The 18,328-nt window shown below is 44.1% G+C and overlaps 1 pseudogene; it reads right to left on the bottom strand.

Annotated features, from left to right (window-relative positions):
• LOC120935274 overlaps positions 1-17,074 on the bottom strand; it is a 66,813-nt pseudogene extending 49,739 nt beyond the window's left edge.
• Between the last annotated feature and the right edge of the window lie 1,254 nt (positions 17,075-18,328).

Raw genomic sequence — 18,328 nt, 5'->3', positions numbered from 1 at the left:
GCTGCTTCTGCTGCTGCTGCCCAGTCAAGACACCTATGTCAGCAGTTATTTGACACTCTATATACTCCTATTCCTACTGCTGTTCATCATGGCACCTCCTGCCCATGTGATATGACTCTGTATCAACTACTACTGTTAATACTACTGCTGCTGCTTCTGCTGCTGCTGCTGCCCAGTCAAGACACCTATGTCAGCAGTTATTTGACACTCTATATACTCCTATTCCTACTGCTGTTCATGATGGCACCTCCTGCCCATGTGATATGACTCTGTATCAACTACTACTGTTAATACTACTGCTGCTTCTGCTGCTGCTGCCCAGTCAAGACACCTATGTCAGCAGTTATTTGACACTCTATATACTCCTATTCCTACTGCTGTTCATCATGGCACCTCCTGCCCATGTGATATGACTCTGTATCAACTACTACTGTTAATACTACTGCTGCTTCTGCTGCTGCTGCCCAGTCAATACACCTATGTCAGCAGTTATTTGACACTCTATATACTCCTATTCCTACTGCTGTTCATGATGGCACCTCCTGCCCATGTGATATGACTCTGTATCAACTACTACTGTTAATACTACTGCTGCTTCTGCTGCTGCTGCCCAGTCAATACACCTATGTCAGCAGTTATTTGACACTCTATATACTCCTATTCTTACTGCTGTTCATGATGGCACCTCCTGCCCATGTGATATGACTCTGTATCAACTACTACTGTTAATACTACTGCTGCTTCTGCTGCTGCTGCCCAGTCAAGACACCTATGTCAGCAGTTATTTGACACTCTATATACTCCTATTCCTACTGCTGTTCATCATGGCACCTCCTGCCCATGTGATATGACTCTGTATCAACTACTACTGTTAATACTACTGCTGCTGCTTCTGCTGCTGCTGCTGCCCAGTCAAGACACCTATGTCAGCAGTTATTTGACACTCTATATACTCCTATTCCTACTGCTGTTCATGATGGCACCTCCTGCCCATGTGATATGACTCTGTATCAACTACTACTGTTAATACTACTGCTGCTTCTGCTGCTGCTGCCCAGTCAAGACACCTATGTCAGCAGTTATTTGACACTCTATATACTCCTATTCCTACTGCTGTTCATGATGGCACCTCCTGCCCATGTGATATGACTCTGTATCAACTACTACTGTTAATACTACTGCTGCTTCTGCTGCTGCTGCCCAGTCAAGACACCTATGTCAGCAGTTATTTGACACTCTATATACTCCTATTCCTACTGCTGTTCATGATGGCACCTCCTGCCCATGTGATATGACTCTGTATCAACTACTACTGTTAATACTACTACTGCTGCTTCTGCTGCCCAGTCAAGACACCTATGTCAGCAGTTATTTCACACCCTATATACTCTTATTAAGACTGCTGTTCATCATGGCACCTCTTGCCCGAGTGATTTGACACTGTATTGTCAATGTCTACTACTACTATTACAGCTCAGTCAAGACACCTGTGTCCCAATTTTTTGGTACACTATTGACTACTATGACCACTACTGATGCTGTAAAGTATTCCCCAAGTGTTTTTATGCTATGTATTACTATTACCACTACTGCTTGTAAATCATGCCTGTGTGATACTTAGTGGGAATGCTTTAATAAGCATTCCTAGTATGGATACCCGTAAATGTATTAATCTTAATTAGTGTGAATGCTTTAATAAACATTTCCAGTATTGATATCCGTAAATTTAGTAATCTTATTATTCCTTAAGTTTTTTGGTTCTGCGTAACTTCGGCATACTTTCAACTATTGAGACCATTCAACTGTAAAAATGTTCGTCTCGTTCAGCTAATGATGGGACTTCTTCAAGTTTTTTTCTACTTTTTACACTTTTATAAATTTTAAGCTTTTAGACCCTTTTTTTAAACATTGAAGTCAATGAGAACATCCTTTTCCCCTTTGAATTCACATGCCATGCCAAAAGTTTCAGCTACTTCATACTTTCACTTACAGACACTGAAAAAACTTTAAAGCGGTCACAAAATATTTAGCTATCCGGCTATGACTTTTCAAATCGTTATCGTTTACAATTTTTTGGTGAAAACGCAATTTACGTTTTGCGAATTTTTCACAAAAATGCAATAGGTTATAATGTAATCCTATGGAGGGGATTTAGAGTCTGTCAGGTGACCTTAACATTGGAGATCTTTGTAATTAAAAATATCTTTACAAAAAGGGGAAACAAATTGGTCTCACGCCCACAAGATCTACTTTTCATACACAATTTTTAGATCAAAACGTAGCTATGCTTGTCTGGTTTATGGCAATGTGACCAATTCTGCGATACGTATTTTAGTTTTAATTATTGGAGCAACAGCCAGAAATTATGTCTCATAGACTCTCATGTGAAATTATCTAAAAAATGTTGCTGCAGAACTCACAAAGACGCTCTTTTCTAAATTGCAGAAATGGCCACATTTTTAAGTTTATCTACATAAATTTCATATCGATGCGTTTACAAGGGCCGTGTATTTCAAACGGTGTAGTCGTTGTATCAATTGCATGTACGTTTGAGGATTTATTAAGCTTTGTTTGGAGGCTTAAATCATGTATTAGATCTGTGAATTAAAAGCGTTTGTAATGTTATTTCTTTCCATAAATAACTTTCCTGACCTCAGTGCAATATTCCTCCTCACTGACCTGGGGGGGAGGGGAAACCTATTGAGGGGGGAGGGGCGACCAGGAAGTCAGCATACTCTATACTTTGCAGATAGAGAAAGAAGCTGTGTGTCCTAAAGATAGTGTAGTGGTTATGGTGAATGTCTTTGGCAAGGGGCTCACCAATTAAGCTATTCAGCATTCCCACTCGCATTTTCCTCAGGAAATGCATTGTCTAGTTATATTATATTTTAATACTCCTGCTGCTGCCTCCATGCTGAGTAAAGCTTCATGAGCTTTCTGGCACAGCGGATCCACCAACAGCCTCCGCTACAAGCTACCAGACCGGACTACCAGACCGGATCTAAACAGCAAGTGTAACTATAACAATGAACCTTATGTTAAACCCTGTTTTGCGGCATTTATACTGCAACCATTGGGCTGACTGCAAGAGCTCATCTGCATTCTCTCTCTTTCTTGCTCTCCCTCTCTCTCTCTTTGTATATATATATATATATATATTGTTGCTTTTGTTATGTTCATTTTTCAACAGTTTATTTTGTGTTCGTCGTGTCTGTGTCGTGTGCTTTAGTTTGTCCTAGGTTAATGTTAAATAAAATAATAGTATAAAATGTTTTTGCTTATTATGAAGTTAAATGTGTTGATGTTGATTTGTTTGATGTGAAGTTAGATGTGTTGAAAAACCTACAACTCTATCTCAAAAAGAAATGAAACATTTCCAAAAAATAAGTTTTTTTAATACAAAAATAAATTTAAATATAGCTCTCAATCCGTTTTTGAATGCGGTGCATTTCCGCAATCTGACCCGATAGCTGCTGCTCTAGCAGAGCATTTTGTTGGTTGAGGTAGCTCATCTTACGCTGGTTCTGAAGGATCTTCTGGTGCGTCTTTTCAATGAGTATATTTTGCCTCTTCAGATCTCTTGATGCTTTTAGGATATAATAAAAAAACATTTGGATTTCAAATAACGTTACCAAATAAATAAATATTTTTTTTTGCTTATTAATCAATCATTATCATGTGTATACACTTGTTATGTGTCTAACACATCCCGGGAGTGCAGAATTATTAGGCAAATGAGTATTTGGACCACATCATCCTCTTTATGCATGTTGTCTTACTCCAAGCTGTATAGGCTCGAAAGCCTACTACAGATTAGGCATATTAGGTAATGTACATCTCTGTAATGAGAAGGTGTGTGGTCTAATGACATCAACACTCTATATCAGGTGTGCATAATTATTAGTCAATTTCCTTTTCTTTGGCAAAATTGGCCAAAAGAAGGATTTGACAGACTCTGAAAAGTCCAAAATAGAGAGATATCTAGCAGAGGGATGCAGCACTCTTAAAGTTGCAAAGCTTCTGAAGCGTGATCATCAAACAAAAGAAGCGTGTGGAAAAACAAAGGTGCAAAATAACTGCCCATGAACTGAGAAAAGTTAAGCGTGCAGCTGCCAAGATGCCACTTGCCACAAGATTGGCCATATTTCAGAGCTGCAACATCACTGGGGTGCCCAAAAGCACAAGGTGTGCAATACCCAGAGACATGGCCAAGGTAAGAAAGGCTGAAAGACGATGACCACTGAACAAGACACACAAGCTGCAACGTCAAGACTGTGCCAATAAATATCTCAAGAAAGATTTTTCTAAGGTTTTATGGACTGCTGAAATGAGAGTGAGTCTTGATGGGCCAGATGGAAGAGCCCGTGGCTGGATTGGTAAAGGGCAGGGAGCTCCAGTCCGACTCAGACGCCAGCAAGGTGGTGGTGGAGTACTGGTTTGGGCTGGTATCATCAAAGATGAGCTTGTGGGGCCTTTTCGGATTGAGGATGGAGTCAAGCTCAACTCCCAGTCCTACTGCCAGATTATGGAAGAGACCTTCTTCAAGCAGTGGTACAGGAAAAAGTCACCATCCTTCAAGAAAAACATGATTTTCATGCAGGACAATGCTCCATCACACGTGTCAAAGTACTCCACAGCGTGGCTGGCAAGAAAGGGTATTAAATAAAAAAAAGTAATGACATGGCCTCCTTGTTCACCTGATCTGAACCCCATTGAGAACCTGTGGTCCATCATCAAATGTGGGATTTACAAGGAGGGAAAACAGTACACCTCTCTGAACAGTGTCTGGCAGGCTGTGGTTGCTGCTGCACGCAATGTTGATGGTGAACAGATCAAAACACTGACAGAATCCATGGATGTCAGGCTTTTGAGTGTCCTTGCAAAGAAAGGTGGCTATATTGGTCACTGATTTGTTTTTGTTTTGTTTTTAAATGTCAGAAATGTGTATTTGTGAATGTTGAGATGTTATATTGGTTTCACTGTTAAAAATAAATCATTGAAATGGCTATCTATTTATTTTTTGGTTAAGTTGCCTAATAATTCTGCACAGTAATAGTAGTCACCTGCACACACAGATATCCCCCGAAAATAACTAACACTAAAAACAAACTAAAAACTACTTCCAAAAAAATTCAGCTTTGATATTAATGAGTTTTTGGGGTTCATTGAGAACATGGTTGTTGTTCAATAATAAAATGAATCCTCAAAAAATACAACTTGCCTAATAATTATGCACTACCTGTATACTTCTAGCATCAATACCATATTATGGTTATACAATCTGACAGGTGCGCTTTATATGTTGTCCATTTTTATATCTACATTTTGTTGTTGAAATGTTATTAATCATTGTGCACATATTTACCTTCCTGAATGAGGCTCACAGGACCGCTCTCTTCCTCCTGCTCTTCTGCTTGAGAAGTTGGGGTGGTGGGGGGGGGAAGCTCCTCAGCTTGCTCCTCAACAGGAGCTGGGGTTGGGGAGTGGGAGGGCCCTGGCTGCTCCTCCTCATCCATGTCCTCCTCTGCCGCATCCTCCTCTGCCGCATCCTCCTCCTCCTCCTCATCGGCCTGGCGCCTTCTGCGCTTGGCGCGGACAACTGGCATTGGAGCTCCTATAATAACACAATGTTCATATATTATAAAAATGTTTTCTAATGACGTATGCAAATTCTGTGTACTGTGCTGTATTGTATATGAATACAAATTGATTTATATAGACAGTTAACCAATGGGACAATGTTATATTAAAGGGTCTTGTGGGCACTACAGGGGACTGAGCGTGAGCTGGGATGCAACCATGTTAAAATGAGCTGTTTTTGTCTCCTTTGTTTTGTTCAGACCATCTCATGTTAAAAAAAGGGCCTGATGGAGCACACGGGATTACTATAACAACCCCACTCCTAACACAGGAATTTAGTGGTAATCTATATATATAAAACTCAACGTGTGTGTGTGCATAAATGTATGTATGTATGTATGTATGTATGTATGTTCCAGCATCACGTACAAACGGCTAAAGATATTTATATGAAACTTGGCACACAGGTTACTTATATGTCAGCCACAAACATAGGATAGGTGGTTTAAACCTTACCCACCCCCACTTGCCATGGTCGGGGTTTTTCTTTAAAGTCCCATGCAAAGCAATGGGAAAATTATGTTCCCACATAACTTCTGTGTTCCTGTCTGCTGCCCCATGTCTTTTTTCAACAGTACTATGAATACCTTGGCCGGTGGTGATATATGTTAGCACAACATGGCATCTTGGTTAACAACATCTGACCTTACATGAATTACATATGACCTTACATAACTGTCACCAAAGGAGCTGCGGTGGCTCCACGCGATTGCCACTGCACTGACAACTGATTCACCTCTGCAGCTAGGGGTTCGGATCCCGCTCTCGGCTACCTGTGAATTGAGTTTGGTGGTCTCAGCCCCGCCACTGGTGGGTGTGCTATGCGAGGTTGGGTTGGGAGGACCCCCTCACACCCGCCATTGCCAACCGGGGCATGGAGAAAGGTGGCAGATTGCCTCTGGGGGAGGCCTCCCAACTCCTGCAGGCCGGCTCCTCTCTCTTTCGAGTTCACGCACAAAATACACTTTTTTAAAAAAAAACATAACTGTCAACAATAACTTACCTGGATGATATTTAGCCCGAAGACGTCTGACATTACCCATTTGGCGCCTCTTGAGGTCAGACCACTTCTTAACAATGGCCTTGTGGTCATGTTGGCCGCCAAAGTCAGCGATTAGGGCGCTGACCACAGCCCTTTTCTGTGGCTGCCGCCGCAGGTCATCATATCCTGTTTCCAGGAACTTCTGCAAGATGAAGAACAAAGTATATTGTAATACTTCTGTTGACAGCCTTATGGATATATGACGTAAATGTATGCTATTCAACAATTGGAAGCATTCTCGCCTTATTAATCAATGACAGGGGTAACATGAAAGATTTTATATCCTGCCATTTCGGTCGCCACCTTTTTTGCATAAATATAGCAGCCATTATCATTTGCATAATTATGAATATATTATTAACAACACAGGATACACGTATAGGGGAGATATGCGTTGCTAACTCTTTTCCCTGTCAGGAGCCTAACGCCCCGGGGGGTCAGAGACGGGACCTTTTTCGGAGGACCACTGACGTATGTACCAGTCGCAGTTTTTTGTGATGTCACTCTTTAGGTGTGTGCACATTTTTCACTGCATCCGGGTGGAGTTTTTGGGTTGTGTTTTGCACGCCACAGGCTTTTCAACAGGAAAAAAACAGCTGGAGGCAGAATGGTTGCAAAACACTACGTGTTTGTTACTTAACTCTGGGTTTCAAGACCAGTCCACCTCCAGCTGTTGCAAAACTACTACTCCCATCAGCCACGGTCTGTCAGTGCATGCTAAGAATTTTACTTTTGCTGCATTTAGGGTGCCACAGTTTAGAGACCCGTGCATAAAGGCCTGAAAAATGGGGGCCTGCAGAACTTACAATACTAGAAGTGCCAGCATTCCCAGGCATGCTGGAAGTTGTAGTTCTGCAACATCTAAAGGGCAATATGTATTCGAACGTCCTTGGGCCTTGAGGACACTGAAGTCAGGACGTTCACATACGTCCTATGTCCAAAAAATTTTTAAATTCATTATGCTAAATAACAAGGAAAAGTGCCAATATACACATTTGCCAACCAGGGTGTCTGCAGCTGTCCAGGCATGCTGGGACTTGTAGTTTTGTAAAAGCAGGAGACACATTTTTTGTGAAATACTAATATATGATCATATATACTAACTTTTAAACTAGACTTAAATGCTGGGCTGGGCTGGGACTTGTAGTTTTGTAAAAGCAGGAGACACATTTTTGGTTAAATACTAATATCTGATCATATATACTAACTTTTAAACTAGACTTAAATGCAGTTGAAGATGATGAAATAACAGTGGTCAAAATACTTACACAAATCAGCAACTTTTCCTCAGACTTAGTGAAATTGCTTCCAACCATGTTGCTGTGTGATTGCGCTGCGATCATAAGTTGGAAACTGGCAAGGCTCCAGGAAATGGTCGCGTGTTGTTCGCGTGTTGATTGCGCTGCTTGGACCGAGATGGGTCCATATGGCTTCGGCTGTATGGACCACAGTAACTCTTTTCCCTGTCAGGAGCCTAGGAGCCTAACGCCCCGGGGGGTCAGAGACGGGACCTTTTCGGAGGACCACTGACGTATGCAACCGTCGCAGTTTTTTGTGATGTCACTCTTTAGGTGTGTGCAAATTTTTCCTTGCACCGGGTGGAGTTTTTGGGTTGTGTTTTGCACGCCACAGGCTTTTCAACAGAAAATAACCAGCTGGAGGCAGAATGGTTGCAAAACACTACGGGTTTGTTACCTAACTCTGGGTTTCAAGACCAGTCCACCTCCAGCTGTTGCAAAACTACTACTCCCATCAGCCACGGTCTTTCAGTGCATGCTAAGAATTTTACTTTTGCTGCATCTAGGGTGCCACAGTTTAGAGACCCGTGCATAAAGGCCTGAAAAATGTGGGCCTGCAGAACTTACAATACTAGAAGTGCCAGCATTCCCAGGCATGCTGGAAGTTGTAGTTCTGCAACATCTAAAGGGCAATATGTATTCGAACGTCCTTGGGCCTTGAGGACACTGAAGTCAGGACGTTCGCATACGTCCTATGTCCAAAAAATTTTTAAATTCATTATGCTAAATAACAAGGAAAAGTGCCTAAATACACATTTGCCAACCAGGGTGTCTGCAGCTGTCCAGGCATGCTGGGACTTGTAGTTTTGTAAAAGCAGGAGACACATTTTTGGTTAAATACTAATATCTGATCATATATACTAACTTTTAAACTAGACTTAAATGCAGTTGAAGATGATGAAATAACAGTGGTCAAAATACTTACACAAATCAGCAACTTTTCCTCAGACTTTGAGAAATTGCTTCCCACCATGTTGCTGTAATATTGGGAAACTGGCAAGGCTCCAGGAAATGGTCGCGTGTTGTTCGCGCAATTGCGCATGCGCGATCGAAAAATCGCAATCGCAATATGTATTTTGGTTAAAATATCATACATATTCGATTTCAGAGTGCTGCTACAGCAGTTTTCGAAATATCTGCAATAAATTTCGCATTCGCATGTTGCGATATTTCGATAAAATATCAGGAATATTCTGAGCCAATCAGAGCGCTCCTCCAGCATATCTCGAAATTGCGCAATAAATTTCGCATTCGCATGTTGCGATATTTCGATAAAATATCAGGAATATTCTGAGCCAATCAGAGCGCTCCTCCAGCATATCTCGAAATTGCGCAATAAATATCGCATTCGCATGTTGCGATATTTCGATAAAATATCAGGAATATTCTGAGCCAATCAGAGCGCTCCTCCAGCATATCTCGAAATTGCGCAATAAATATCGCATTCGCATGTTGCGATATTTCGATAAAATATCACGAATATTCTGAGCCAATCAGAGCGCTCCTCCAGCATATCTCGAAATTGCGCAATAAATATCGCATTCGCATGTTGCGATATTTCGATAAAATATCACGAATATTCTGAGCCAATCAGAGCGCTCCTCCAGCATATCTCGAAATTGCGCAATAAATATCGCATTCGCATGTTGCGATATTTCGATAAAATATCACGAATATTCTAAGCCAATCAGAGCGCTCCTACCGCAGTTATTAAAAAAAAATCGCAATTATTTTCGCATTCGCAATAGCGAAAAATCGCATTCAATTAATTTCGATAAAATATCACGAATATTCGAATTTAGCGAATATATCTCGAATATTCGAATATATATTCGAGATATATCGCGAAATCGAATATGGCATATTCTGCTCAACACTAGTCAGTACGCGAGATATCAAAAGCAAGACAGCACGCAGGAAGGGAAGTTACAAGTGGGAGCGTTGCATTGCTTGGGTCCCGGAAGCTGAGACTGGATTCTTGAACACCATCATTTTGCTATAGGCTAGGTGAGAGTTTCATTGTTCTGACTGGAGGTCATATGTCATCCTTCAGAACAAGCTGCTCTAGCACGCCCCCCCGGGGGCGCTCAGCGCGGTGATCAATGGTGTGGTGTGTCGCTTTGACACACCACATCTGCGATTTTAGTAAAGAGCCTATGATGTAGCATGGGATGGATTTTTACCATGTGATGACCTAGATGAGGGTCAGGTTAATTGGGGGTGGTGGGGGGCAAACTTATGGAGTAAATTTTAGGGACACAAGAAACAAGAGAGAAAGTGTAGGGTCATTCCCAAAAATCCATACCATGCTTGTATCAGAGCATGCATCCTAGCTGGCCAGGAAAGGAATAGGGACAAGCATGCGGTCTCCTCCTGGACCATACCAGGCCACATGTCGTCAACATCGGGGAGGGTACCTTGGCAGAGGGAACCCTCATGGCAAACCACCTATTCCCCATGTCGATGAGGACAATGGCATCTTCCCCACAACCCTGGCCCAGTGGTTGTGGGGGTCTGTAGATGGGGGGCTTATCAGAATCTGAAAGCCCATTTTAAAAGTCAGACCGGCCAACCAATACTACCTCCCCAACCCCATGTGAATGAGTACTCATTGACATGGGAGGGTACCTTGGCAGAGGGAACCCTCATGGCAAAGCACCTTTTCCCCATGTTGATGAGGACAACGGGCCTCTTCCCCACAACCCTGGCCCAGTGGTTGTGAGGGTCTGTAGGTGGGGGGCTTATCAGAATCTGAAAGTCCATTTTTTAAATCAGACCGTCAACCAATACTACCTCCCCAACCCCATGTGAATGAGTGCTCATTCACCCAAAAATGTAAAAAAAGTAATCAGAGAAGCTCCTTGACCATACAGGAACCTCTGCGCACCTCCTAATCATTTAGGAGAGAGTTTGGCCAGCCAGAGTGCAAAAAGTGTACAGACCCGCAGCAGAGAAAGGGTTGCTTGGGAAAACAAAGCGTGGGGCAGAAGCAGGTTTAATTGTCTCAAGTGGATTAGACTGTAGAAATAGATTAAATCTTCAAGGTCAAGGTTTTATTTTTACTTCTCCAATTAACTTTTACATGTCATTGGACGTCTTTGTTACTGTGAGATCACACACTTGTGTAACACAAACTAATCTAAGTAATCGCTGGCTTCCGCCATCAATCTCCATGTCCTATAGATTTAATAAAAAGTGGTGCTGGGCGTCTCTTCAGTCATTTTGCTATGCAATTTTGGACTTTGAGTAATAATGCAGAGAGAACTGTATTTAATTTGCAGTTGACATGGCATTGAAAAGTTATGCCATTATTGGTGGTGGAAATTCAGTTAAAGTGGACCTTTCAGTAACTTATGGAAAAATTCCAGGTAAATTATAGCAGCTTAGACCAATGTAACCATGTATTTACCTCCCATTTGGGATCTCTCTAAAAGCTGGAAATCACTGTAGTAGACACGGCTACTCCAACGATTTTCACTTTCCTGGTCCCATGCTATACGGCTGCCTTGCTGCATTGTGAACACAAGAGGTCGGCCATTATAAAAAATGGGGAGGACAAAAAAAAGGGGGGGGGATAGAAAAAGGGAGGAGGAAAATCAAGGGCCTGAGTTATCTGCTATAGATGGTTCCTCCATCCATCTGGCCTTATGAAACCTATCTACCCCTATGATCGTACGTATCTCTGTAGAGAGGCAAATTAGCATTAATGAGGCGTTTACAGAAATCACGTGAAGGGGGATGTTGGTTTCTTCCAATGCATGGCAATGGATTTTAGAGCATAAAAAAGGGACAGTCCAAAATTTTTTCCCTCCGCTACAGTAGGGGCCAGGTCATTCACCAAGCCCAGAACGCACACCCTCGTCTCCAGTGGAAGGTGGGTCTGAGCCACATCACTCACCACTCATTCTAGACCAAAATTGAGAGATAGATGGACAAGTTCAGAAGGCGTGAAAAAAGTCACCATCAGGATGGTCACATTTCCAGCATACAGAGAGTAAAACAGGATTTAGATTATGCAATCTGTGAGGAGTGAAATACCTTTACTATGTTACTCCTTTAGCTGCCAAGAACTGAGAAAGTACTTGGGTATGGAAGAGACTCACTCCATAGCCATGGTGGTGATTGACCTAGTGTTTTCACATGGCAATAGAAGGAGGGTCCTCATCCTTGAGTAAGCTCCAATTGGAATGACTTCTAGCCTACACTAGAACATTTATACTCACCTAGATGAGTGCAGCATAATTCCGATGCTGTGTCTTTCCCCCTGTAACGGTCACCACCGTTTACGACCTTCCATCCCAGTCACGACAGCTTAACTGACACACAGACAAACCAGCAGGCCTCCCATTTCCCAGAATAACGAGACTTGCTCCGTGTTTTCTGGTTTCAAATGAAGACAATTTTAATGGTTTCTTCTCAGTCTTATATACAGTACAACCATGTGACAGTATTCAAAGGGACAATGAGATCTCCACCCCCCTAATCACACACTAAGGCTAATTACTTAAACATTCTAGACAGGTCGGCACCGGCCTATAATTATCATGTCTAATCACTGCACATTCCTTAATTAACAGCATAACAAACAAACCACCTTCACACACTGAGTTTCCTAGGCAGACGTTTCGTCTCCGCATACAGCTTGACACCTATTCACACCCCTGAGCATCAATAGGCTGTAGACAGTGTTATTTAACATATTAACAGTCTTCACAGAGAGATGAGTCACTATTGACTGTTTGGGGTCACAATTAACCAACATCTTGCAGTGTCTCAAAATCCTGCAATACGAACTATCAGTGCTGTCCCATCTCATGTAATACATGAATTATGATTGACTTGCCACCCCATGCCCAAAGGGCACAGAGTGGACTCAGACCCAAAAGTTATCAGTGACGCTGACACAGGAGTATCCTCCATCCTCACAAAGTCTTTGGGTGTCACGGGTCATTCCGTTACACCCCCACCAGCTTTAAAACTGAGAAGCGAGTGATCAAACACCACTGATCGCTCAGTTGTCAGCCTTCAGTGAGCAGAGAGCCTGTTAGTCACCGGCTCTTTGCTTTGTCCCTCCAGCGCTTAGTGGAGAGCTTGTCTGTGGAAGGGGAGGAAGTGGCTGGCTCAGTCTACCAAGTGGCTTGCTGAGAGGCTGAGCCAGCTGCCGGTCCAGGCATCTTGGTGGATCCCAACTCTAAAGTCGAGATCTTTCCCAAGCCTGGTTGGCTGAGTGATTTCAGCTGACAACAGACTTTATCCTGCTGTTAGCTAAAACCGGGTCACAGAAGTGCAGAATGACTGCAATCCTCTGATCCCCAGGAGAAGTACAGCCAAAATAGCTTTGGCTGTACAGTGGAACCTCGGATTGCGAGTAACGCGGTTAACGAGCATTTCGCGATACGAGCATTGTATTTAAAAAAATCCTAACTCGGTTTGCGAGTGTTGTCTCGCAAATCGAGCAGGATTCAGGCCAAAGTGGTGTGCAGTACCGCGTTTGGCCTGAGGTGGGGGGGGGGTGCCGGAGCTGATCGGAGCTGTTCAGAAAGACACGGAAAGACACAAGGACAGCTCGGCTGACCTCGGCACACCTCGGGAACGGAGGTTTGCCAAGGTCAGCCGAGGTGTACTCGGGCCTTTACGGTCGTTTCCGAGGCTTTCCGGCGCCCCTCCACCTCTGGCTGCATGCAGTATTGCATGTCATTGAAGTCAATGCGGAACAAATAATTTTCGTTTCCATTGACTTCAATGGGGAAACTCGCTTTGATATGCGAGTACTTTGGATTACGAGCATTCTCCTGGAACGGATTATGCTCGTAATCCGAGGTTCCACTGTACTTCCCCTTCAATGTTAGCATATTGTTTTTCCTGCATTTGAAAAAACGCAGTTTTACTTTAATAGTAACAGGAAAATAAGTCTCTAAGGCCCCTTTCACATTGGGCAGTGGAGGTGCGGTGACGGTATAGCAGCGCTATTTTTAGAGCCGCTATACCGTCGTATTTACCGCGATATTTGGGCGCTAGCACCAATAGAGGGGATTATTAATTCGCCCACCAACACCAATGTTGGGGGTTATTATTGCACTCATTGAAAACAATGCTGGGGGTTATTGTACTCCAACTTCTTCAGTGTGCATTGCGATATACTGCAAAAATGTTTGGGCATTGAGGTGCTAAAATGAGCTGTTATTGTGCAGCCCTCTGAAAGTGTCGAGGCTCGCACTTGAAGCCCTCTAAATTTTTTCCAGTTGACCACCATTGGTGTAGACCAGGGGTCCACAAACTGTGGCCTGGGGTCCACAAACTGCGGCCTGGGGGCCAGATGTGGCCCTTTGCCTGCCTTTATCTGGCCCTTGGGGTACTTTTCTGATGGGGACCCTGATGTAAAGAAGGACTGTGATGGGGACCTTGACTTAAAGAGGGATTCTAATGGGGGGGGGACCCTGGTGTAAAGGGGGCTCTTATGGGGACCCTGATGTAAAGGGGGACCCATATTTATAAAACAATTATTTTTGGCCCATGAATATTTGTAAATATACTATGTGGCCCTTGTACTGAAAAGCTTGGAGACTCCTGACTGACCAATACACTCTGTGCTCTTAGTGCATTTGAATGGGTGGCTACAAAGGGAGATATTAAGAAAGTAGAATAAATTGGAATCTCCGGCATAAAGAAAAATAATGCATGAGGATCTCTAAAACAATTCTAAAGTATTAATGGGGACCTATTGTACACAGATTAATAATAATAAAAAAAAACAGGATGTAACAATTGAGAATATAATGTATTTTTTATTTTTTTATTGTAGTTACCTTTTAAATATGGAAAAAATGCATATACATGTGTCATATTTATATCAAAAGGCAGCAGACTGTCCACTTTTTTTTTTTTTTATAAATAGAAAAAATAAAAAACTTTTTTTTTTAGCCGTTTACACATAATACAAGTTTTTTTTTTTTTTCTTTTAATTGCAGTTTATCTTCAACAATATGTAACAATCTGCTGGAAATCACACAATTGCTTACTAAAGCCCAAGTGAATCTTCAGTTTAAATCAACTAAGTACATAACAGGTGTGAAAGTAGAAGTACAGTCAAAGCTCCTGTGGATCACAGGATTTCAGTTTGTTGTAACCTGTTTTCAGGTGAGCCCTGGCCCCCCCCCCCCCCCCGAGCACACCCACTTGTGTGACAATAGCAAATTAATATTCGCTATTGTCTCCCTGATTCTTCTCCCAGCCAATCAGGAAGCAGGTCCTGAGACCCATCACCCAAATGGCTGAAAGAAGAGGCGATCCCATTGGCCGTCTAGGTGGAGGAGGAGGGAGGAAACACACAGCCGAAGCCGTTATGATGCCGAGGAGAAGAAGGCGCACAGGAAGCCCCTGCCTGAAAGAGCGCTGTTGCGACCTAGATGGGGTAAGTGCGGGACTGGTGACCGACCAGGGGGGGGCTATTGTTTTCAGTACAAGGGCCACATAATATATTTACAAATATTCATGGGCCAAAAATAATTGTTTTATAAATATGAGTCCCCCTTTACATCAGGGTCCCCATAAGTGCCCCCTTTACACCAGGGTCCCCATTAGAATCCCCCTTTACGTCAAGGTCCCCATCACAGTCCTCCTTACATTAGGGTCCCCATCAGAAAAGTGCCCCAAGGGCTGGATAAAGGCAGGCAAAGGGCCACATCTGGCCCCCAGGCCGCAGTTTGTGGACCCCTGGTCTACACCAATGGTGGTCAACTGGAAAATTTTAGAGGGCTTCAAGTGCGACCCTCCACACTTTCAGAGGGCTGCACAATAACAGCTCATTTTAGCACCTCAATGGCCAAACATTTTTGCAGTATATCATAATGCACACTGAAGAAGTTGGAGTACAATAACCCCCAGCATTGTTGTCAATGAGTGCAATAATAACCCCCAACATTGGTGTTGGTGAACGCATTAATAATCCCTATTATTGGTGTCAGTGGTCCTAATAATAACCCCCAGCATTGGTGTCGGTGGATTCAGTAATAAGCCCCAACATTGGTGTCAGGGGGCCAGATTCATGAAGAGATACGACGGCGGATCTCCTGATCCGCCGTCGTATCTCTGAGTCCAGCCGGTCGGATCTATGCGACTGATTCATAAGAATCAGTTCCGCATAGATCTCCCTTAGATCCGACTGGTGTAAGTGACTTACACCAGTCGGATCTCAGGCTGCAATCTACCGCCGGCCGCTTGGTGTCGTCGCGTTTTTTTACGCGTCGGATATGCAAATGAGGAGAACTGCCGATTCAAGACCGAACGCCCGCCCGTCGCTTTTTTTTACGTTGTTTGCGTTCGGCTTTTCCCGGCGGATAGCTACCCCTGCTATATGAGGGGTAGCTAATGTTAAGTATGGCCGTCGTTCCCGTGCTGAGATTCAAATTTTTACGTCGTTTGCGCAAGTCGATCGGGAATACGGATGGCCGGAATTTACGTAGCCGCCGAAAACAATGACGTCCTAGCGACGTCATTTGGAGCATGCACACTGGGAAATTTTGCCGGCGGCGCATACGCAGTTAAATCGGCGCAGGAACGCGCCTGATTTAAATTGTACACTCCCCCTAGCCACGGAATTTGAATTCCGCCGGGGGAGTTACGATCCGACGGTGCAATTTTCGAGGTAAGTGCTTTGTGAATACTGCACTAGCCTCGCTAAATTGCACCGGCGGATCGTAAATCACATAGATTACGCGGATCTAAAGATCCGCTAATCTATGTGAATCTAGCCCAGTGAGTGCAATAATCCCCCAAAAAAAATATACCACCAGGTTCCATGACAGATAGATAGATAGATAGATAGATAGATAGATAGATAGATAGATAGATAGATAGATAGATAGATAGATAGATAGATAGGTAGGTAGGTAGATACCTGATATAGAATTCTTTGCATTGGAAGATTCTTCAGGTCGGTAAGTAAAATGTTCTCTCTATAGATGGTTGGGAAGATGTTATGTCCTCTAGTACTCCTGGCGATCAGCGTTGCTGTATTATGGAAGAAGAAAAGTCATCTTAAAGGGTTTTGCATTCGTAATGGGTTTATCTGTACATCATCCCCGGCAACTGGAGCGTGTTAGGCATTTAATCCAGATAAACCCAAGACACATATAATCTCCTTCTGTGTATCACACACTGTGAGCGATCCGTCATGTTGTGTGATCACTGTAATGGGGCAGATATCAGGTCATGGGGCACAGAGCAGGGTATGGGCAGACTATAGGGCATGGGGCAGACATCAGGTCATGGGGCACAGAGCAGGGTATGGGCAGACTATAGGGCATGGGGCAGACATCAGGGCTTTGGGGCACACAGAGCAGGGTATTGGCAGACTACAGGGCAAGGGGCAGACATCAGGGCTTTGGGGCACAGAGCAGGGTATGGGCAGACTATAGGGCATGGTGCAGACATCAGGGCTTTGGGGCAAACAGAGCAGGGTATGGGCAGACTATAGGGCATGGGGCAGACATCAGGGCTTTGGGGCACACAGAGCAGGGTATGGGCAGACTATAAGGCATGGGGCAGACATCAGGGCTTTGGGGCACAGAGCAGGGTATGGGCAGACTATAGGGCACGGGGCAGACATCAGGGCTTTGGGCCACAGAGCAGGCTATGGGCAGACTATAGGGCATGGGGCAGACATCAGGTCATGGGGCACAGAGCAGGGTATGGGCAGACTATAGGGCATGGGGCAGACATCAGGGCCTTGGGGCACAGAGCCGGGTATGGACAGACAATAGGGCATGGGGCAGACATCAGAGCTTTGGGGCACACAGAGCAGGGTATTGGCAGACTATAGGGCATGGGGCAGACATCAGGGCTTTGGGGCACAGAGCAGGGTTTGGGCAGACTCTAGGGCATGGTGCAGACATCAGGGCTTTGGGGCAAACAGAGCAGGGTATGGGCAGACTATAGGGCATGGGGCAGACATCAGGGCTTTGGGGCACACAGAGCAGGGTATGGGCAGACTATAAGGCACGGGGCAGACATCAGGGTCTGGGCCACAGAGCAGGCTATGGGCAGACTATAGGGCATGGGGCAGACATCAGGGCTTTGGGGCACAGAGCAGGGTATGGGCAGACTCTAGGGCATGGGGCAGACATCAGGGCTTTGGGGCACAGAGCAGGGTATGGGCAGACTATAGGGCATGGAGCAGACATCAGGTCATGGGGCACAGAGCAGGGTTTGGGCAGACTATAGGGCATGGGGCAGACATCAGGGCCTTGGGGCACACAGAGCAGGATATTGGCACACTATAGGGCATGGGGCAGACATCAGGTCATGGGGCACAGAGCCGGGTATGGACAGACAATAGGGCATGGGGCAG

Source organism: Rana temporaria, chromosome 4 (genome assembly GCF_905171775.1).
Source record: "Rana temporaria chromosome 4, aRanTem1.1, whole genome shotgun sequence".
Taxonomy (NCBI): domain Eukaryota; kingdom Metazoa; phylum Chordata; class Amphibia; order Anura; family Ranidae; genus Rana; species Rana temporaria.
Note: the sequence above shows the minus strand (reverse complement) of the source record. Positions and strands in the feature narration are given on the sequence as shown.